Below are 5,949 nucleotides of genomic sequence, written 5' to 3' on the forward strand. Positions count from 1 at the left end.
CAATGTCGTATGGCAGAGCTCTAGAAGTTATTTGTCTTGCTTAACTGAAGCCTTATACCTGTTGAATGGCAACTCCCCATTTCCCTCTCCCCCAGCCTCTGGGAACCACCATTCTGCTCTCTGCTTCTCTGAGTTTGACTATTTTAGATGCCTTGTATAAGTGGAATTATACAGTATTTGTCTTTCTGTGGCTCGCTTATTGTGTTCATTTTGTCTCACATGGCAGGATTTCCTTATTTTTCAAGGCCGAATAATATTCCTCTGTATGCATTTAGAAATTGGAACCCTTGTGGTTGGGAGTGTAAAATGGTGCAGCTGCTATGAAAAATAGTATGGAGGTTCTTCAAAAAATTAAAAATAGAACTACATATGATCCAGCAAGTCCACTCCTGGGTATTTGTCCCGAAGAATGGAAATCAGGATCTCAAAGATATATCTGTGCTCCTAAGTGTTCATTACAGCATTATTCACAATAGCCAAGATGTAGAAACAATCTAAGTGTCCATCAACGGATGAATGGATGAACACACTCTTAAATGCCTGCTTTTGGTGGTCACTCAGCAACGGGGCAGCAAAGATGGTTATTTCTGTCCCTCTGTCCCTGCCTCCCATTGCCTAGCCCTGATATAGTTGCATAAATTGGTGCATGTTGGTTACATGCTTTTCCTCTCAGCAAGCTCGTCTTTAGCAGCTGCGGTTTGGCTGGAAAAGGCACCCTCTCCATCCCCACTGGCCCGCTCAGACGTCTTGGGACGAAGACACATCCAGGTGTTCTTGTGAGGAGTTGTGGCCTTCTTCATGGCGTTTTCCAGCAGCAGACAGATGGTCCCAGTATCTCACTGCCCACCCATAGCATTAGTGGTTCTTCCTGGTCCTCAGACCTGGCTAGATGATGGAAATCAGGAAAGAGCCCTGGATGTGGAGTTAGGAGACCTAGGTTAGAGCTCCTTGGTTTAGATGTTGCGTGCCTGTCATTTAAGCCTCTCTGAGCCTCATTACCTTATCTGTAAGATGGGGAGCACAATATCAACGTCACAGGGCTGTTCTGAGAGTTGAACGGGAGCATGGAGAGAAGGACCCTTCAGGCTACCGGTGTTCAAAGCGAAACCCAGTAGAAGGTGGGGACATTGAGTGCAGAATCCACAGGCAGGTTTGGGGTTTTGGGGGCACACTTTTTGGCCACACCCCGCGGCATGTGGAATCTTAGTGCCCTGACCAGGGATCGAACCTGTGCCCCCTGCACTGGAAGTGTGGAGTCTTAACCACCAGGGAAGTCCCCACAGGCAGTTATTGAAGGTAGCTTTGTGTGTTCCTTCTTTTGCTTGAAATTAGATCCCAAATAGAGTTCTAATGACTAGTCTCCATAATTAATTTAAATAACTGCATACTATATCCTTGAGCTGATGTATCTCAATGACCATTTCTATTAGAAAACAATATATTGAACATCCTTAAGTATCTTTTTTTTTTTTTTTAGTTGTAACTTAGGGTAAATTCCTAGGAGCATGATTATGGGGGTGGGGTGGGGGGGATGTTATGCTCGCTATTCCGATTCTTTGAGTGTGTTTTCTCATTGCTCTCTTATAAATCTTACCATAACTTCACTAGCATTGTTTTCTTTTTTTTTGCGGTATGCGGGCCTCTCACTGTTGTGGCCCTTCCCGTTGCGGAGCACAGGTTCCGGACGCGCAGGCTTAGCGGCCATGGCTCACGGGCCCAGCCGCTCCGCGGCATGTGGGATCTTTCCAGACTGGGACACGAACCCGTGTCCCCTGCGTCGGCAGGCGGACTCTCAACCACTGAGCCACCAGGGAAGCCCAGCATTTTAACAAAAAACACAGAGCAGGTATCACCAAGTCAGCTGAATACCTTTCCCATACTCATAATATTGCACTTATCACATCGAATGGTAAACGATTTAGTGTTCAATCTTTCTCCTGGCCCCCACCCAGGTGTGAGCCCCAGGAAGTCAGCCTATGCTTATCTTAAACAGCTGGAACATTGTAGGTTTACAATCATTGTTTGTTGAGATCCTCTCTTTCGTCGCTGAACACCGTGGTCACCTTACAGTGTGTTGAAATAAAACTTAAAATTAGCTTTGCCCTGGGATGGTGAGTGTTGGATTGGAACCAAGGCTCTGTTGGACTCTGAAGTTCTAGGGAATGGAATCTCAGGTTTATCAAAGCCGAGCTGCATTCCTAGGAGGAGGGGTGGGCGAAGCCTCCCAGCCTGATGTTTTGCAGAGGAAATTTGGGTCCATAACCCAGTAAACTGATAACAGATAAGATAGTTCCCATCAAAGGCTGATGCAGGCTGGGAGGGGGTCGGCAATACACGTACCACGTGATTTAATCAAATGCAGTCCCTGGTCTAAAGAGACAATGGCTGAAAATACAACCTGGATATTATTGCAAAGAGGGGGGCTGTCTGTAGATGAGCGTTTGTAGAAACTTATTTTAAGCTGAAAACCAGATGGAGATATGGGCTCCGTTGATGAGGAGGCTGTGTGTAAAGAGTGCTTGTGCCGTGGTTTCTGGAGGGACGACGGAGGAGCTCGGGAGACTGGTGGGAGGATGAGGGATGCCAGTCTGAGCTCTGTTGGACGGACGGTACTTTGAAATAACAAAGAAGAGATGCTAGGTATTTTGCAGGAAAAGAAAAAAAAATAAAGCTAGGGAAGGCTGGCTGCCAGGTACCAGGAAGCGCGAGGGGAGAGGGTGATGAGGGAAGGAGGGCACTTGTGGAGTATCTTCTGCTGGCTTGGGGAGTGGGGCACAGCCCTCTGCTTGAGACATCACCTCTGAGGTCACACTGAGGGCTGTGCAGAGGGGACAGGCAGCCTGCGGGAGGCCCTATCCATCTGCCTCAGCCATTCACCCTCCACCCTAGCCTTCTAAGCCCTGGACTCTTTGTATACCAGCTGGGCTTTTGCCAAAACTCTCTTCTGTGGTTGCGTCACCTCCTTCTCTCTTTCCAACCCTTCATCTTTCTAGCTGCTGCCCCGAGTGAGTGACCTTTCAAAGAAATTCATCATTTTTCCACTGAAACATATCACATCCTTCCCCATCCTTCTCCACCACGAAGTCTCTTGGGTGTGGCATTCCAGGCCTCCCACAGCTAGTCCACAGGGACCTTTCTTTTTCTCATCTCAGCCAAGTCACCCCACCCCAGGTTTCCTCCCCTTCAGGCTCCTGTGAGGGTTTCCTTTTCTCGGACCTATATGCTTTTGTATAAGTGATTCTATCATCCTGGAATTCTCTCCCCCGCTTGTCTACGTAGAAAATTCCCACTCATCCTTCAAGGCCCGGTTCAAACGCCCCCTGACTTACAGACACTTCTTTGTTCCCATTTTAACACGAACAGAAATAGTTACGTTAAAGGAATGAAGATCTCACTACCCAATGGGATAAAAGGTGGAGAGCAAAAGGCATAGGAAAAAAGGACACGGACACAGAGTGACTGTTCTGTGCTTGGCAATTCACAGAGCTGGTCATATTTTGACATTTCTAAGACACTTAAGAACTTGAGGAAACTGTGGGCCCAGGTGGTAAAGTGATTCCCTTGAGGTCACCCAGCTGGCATGGAGCAGAGCTGGGACTGGAATCCTCATCTTCCAGACTCCAAGGCCCGTGGACATTAGGTAGTGTCCTCAGCAGCCCTGAAAGTATGGTCTGGAGGCCCTGCTTATTCCCCCAGTGAGGATGGCAGTGGGGAAAAGAAGTGTAGACCTAGGCTCCAGACTTTGACACTCACCTGGTCCTTCCAGCCTCAGTCTCCTCATCTGGAAAATGGGCATTTGGGCAAAAGGACACTTTAGGTTTTTTCTTCCCACATCTGTAGTTGCTGATCAGGTTGGTAAGATGAGATTAAAAATGGCCTAAACTGAGGGCAGGGGCTGGAGGTCTGGCCCTAACTCTTTTAACTCCCTTCCTGTGTGACTTTCTGAACTCCTGTTTGCCCATCTTACAACAGGGCACTTGGGTGAGATGTCCTCCAGGGCACCTTCTATGTCAAATATATGGTGCTTTAAGGCAAACCAGAGGCCCCAGAAATCTGTGATCTAACCCACCTGGTTTCTTCTAGTCTGCATACAAGCTGAGTTGGGATGCTCAGTTATTTCCTTCCTCACAGTTAAATTCTTCAACTCTGGAAGGTAGGCGGATAGCTTAGGGTGGAAGCATACACTCTACCATGGGGATTAGAAGGCTTTGGTTTCTGTCCTGATTCTACTGCAATCTGTGTGAACATGGGTTAACTACTTGCCCTCTCTGAGCCTTCGTAGTTCCTTTTCCAGTGAAGAGGAAGTAGATAGTCTAGATGGGCTTTTTCAGCAAAACCATTATTGGATTTTGAATGGCATGTAGAGATTCTTGCACAGCACAGCCAAACACAAATAAAGAAGAGGGACCCAGGGGGGTCTGGACTCCAGAAGTCATTTGGGATCTACCCGAACATGGTTCTGTCACAGCATCTGAGGGAGATCTTCTCCTCAGCCTTAGCGAAGGCTTTGACATGATACGTTGAGGGTGCCTGAGTCCACATGGGCGTGAGAACTGGACACCAACTTGGATACAAAGAACCCCTTCCTCCTCACCAAGGACTTCAAAAGACCATAAATATGCAGCGGGGGTAGACAGAGAAGCGATCACTCAGACAACATTCCTCTTCTTTCAAGTTCTACAGATTCTCTTCTTTACGCCCAACACAGCGCTTGTCACACTCACTTTTTCCGCAAATATTTATTAAGCACCTACTCTGTATCCCGAGCACTCTTTTAGGTTGTGGGACTGCAGCAGAGAACAGAACAGACCGAGATCCCTGCCCTGTGGAGCTTACTTACTGCTGGGGGAGACAGAAGATAAGCCAATGGACGGATCTAGAAGGTGGCGGGTGGTGATAAGTGCTGTGGAGGACAGTCTATCAGGAAGGGGCAGCAGAGGTGCCTGCAGAAGCTCTTCTGAGGGGTGGCCAGGCAGCTGAGGTGAGGAGAATGAAGTGAGAGAGTGAACCGGGCAGCTATCTGGGAGGAACATCTCTCTGCCTCTGCTTCTGAGCTGCTGGTCTTTATGTCTCAAGTGTTCAAGAAGATTTCAGGTTTGGAGGCTGCATCTTTTGTGTCTCTCCAATATCCTCTCTAATAGCCAAATGCAACATGGTGGCTCTCTTGTATCTCTCTCCAGTCTGATCCCTCAGTTTCTGTTTCTTTGAGGACTGTGGCCTGCCTGAGAGATAGGTATTCTCACTTTGCCTGAGGCAGTGGCCGTGTCTCGTTCGCAGTCTGGGCTGAAGCAGATTCTCCTTTGGACACCGTGACACGCTCTGAGAGACAGCATTTTACTTCCCCCGGAAACGTTGCTGCAGGACTTGATGCCTGATCCCTTCATGCCCAATGTCGTGAGGGTTTCAAAGTGAACCTTGCAGAATTAACTCATTAACGATCATTAAATATTAGGGGTGAGTCAGTGCCTGACAGAATGGCTGGGGCGGAATGACTGAAGCAGGAGACTTCGGCACATGAACGAGGACTCTTCTCATCTGCACACCTGGTTGCCGGGAGGGGGAACACCCCACGTCATGACAGAAATGCTCATCAGGAGAGATAGCAATCCAAGTGCCAGGTATTTGGCTCTCGTGTTTGTCAGTGATTCATGAAGCGATTATCAACATTCAAAACCACTTCATGAATCAACCAGGAGCTGCAAAAAGATTTAACCATAATGAGCTCATTTCCCTAGAAATAGGACCCAACCCACTGGTGGGTCAAATAGTTGCTGTGGCTTAGACTTCACAGCCTCCCTTCCTGCCCCCTCCTCATTTCTGACAGGCTCATTTCAGGCCTCATTATGCTTTGTCGCTTTGCGCTCTAACCAAGAGCTGTCACGTCCAGGAACCTCACAGATGGTGGATTCAGAGTCCTTCTTTGTTCGGCTGGGAAGTGGGCATCTCTCG

Source organism: Neophocaena asiaeorientalis, unplaced genomic scaffold (genome assembly GCF_003031525.2).
Source record: "Neophocaena asiaeorientalis asiaeorientalis breed wild unplaced genomic scaffold, Neophocaena_asiaeorientalis_V1.1 scaffold90, whole genome shotgun sequence".
Taxonomy (NCBI): Eukaryota; Metazoa; Chordata; class Mammalia; order Artiodactyla; family Phocoenidae; genus Neophocaena; species Neophocaena asiaeorientalis.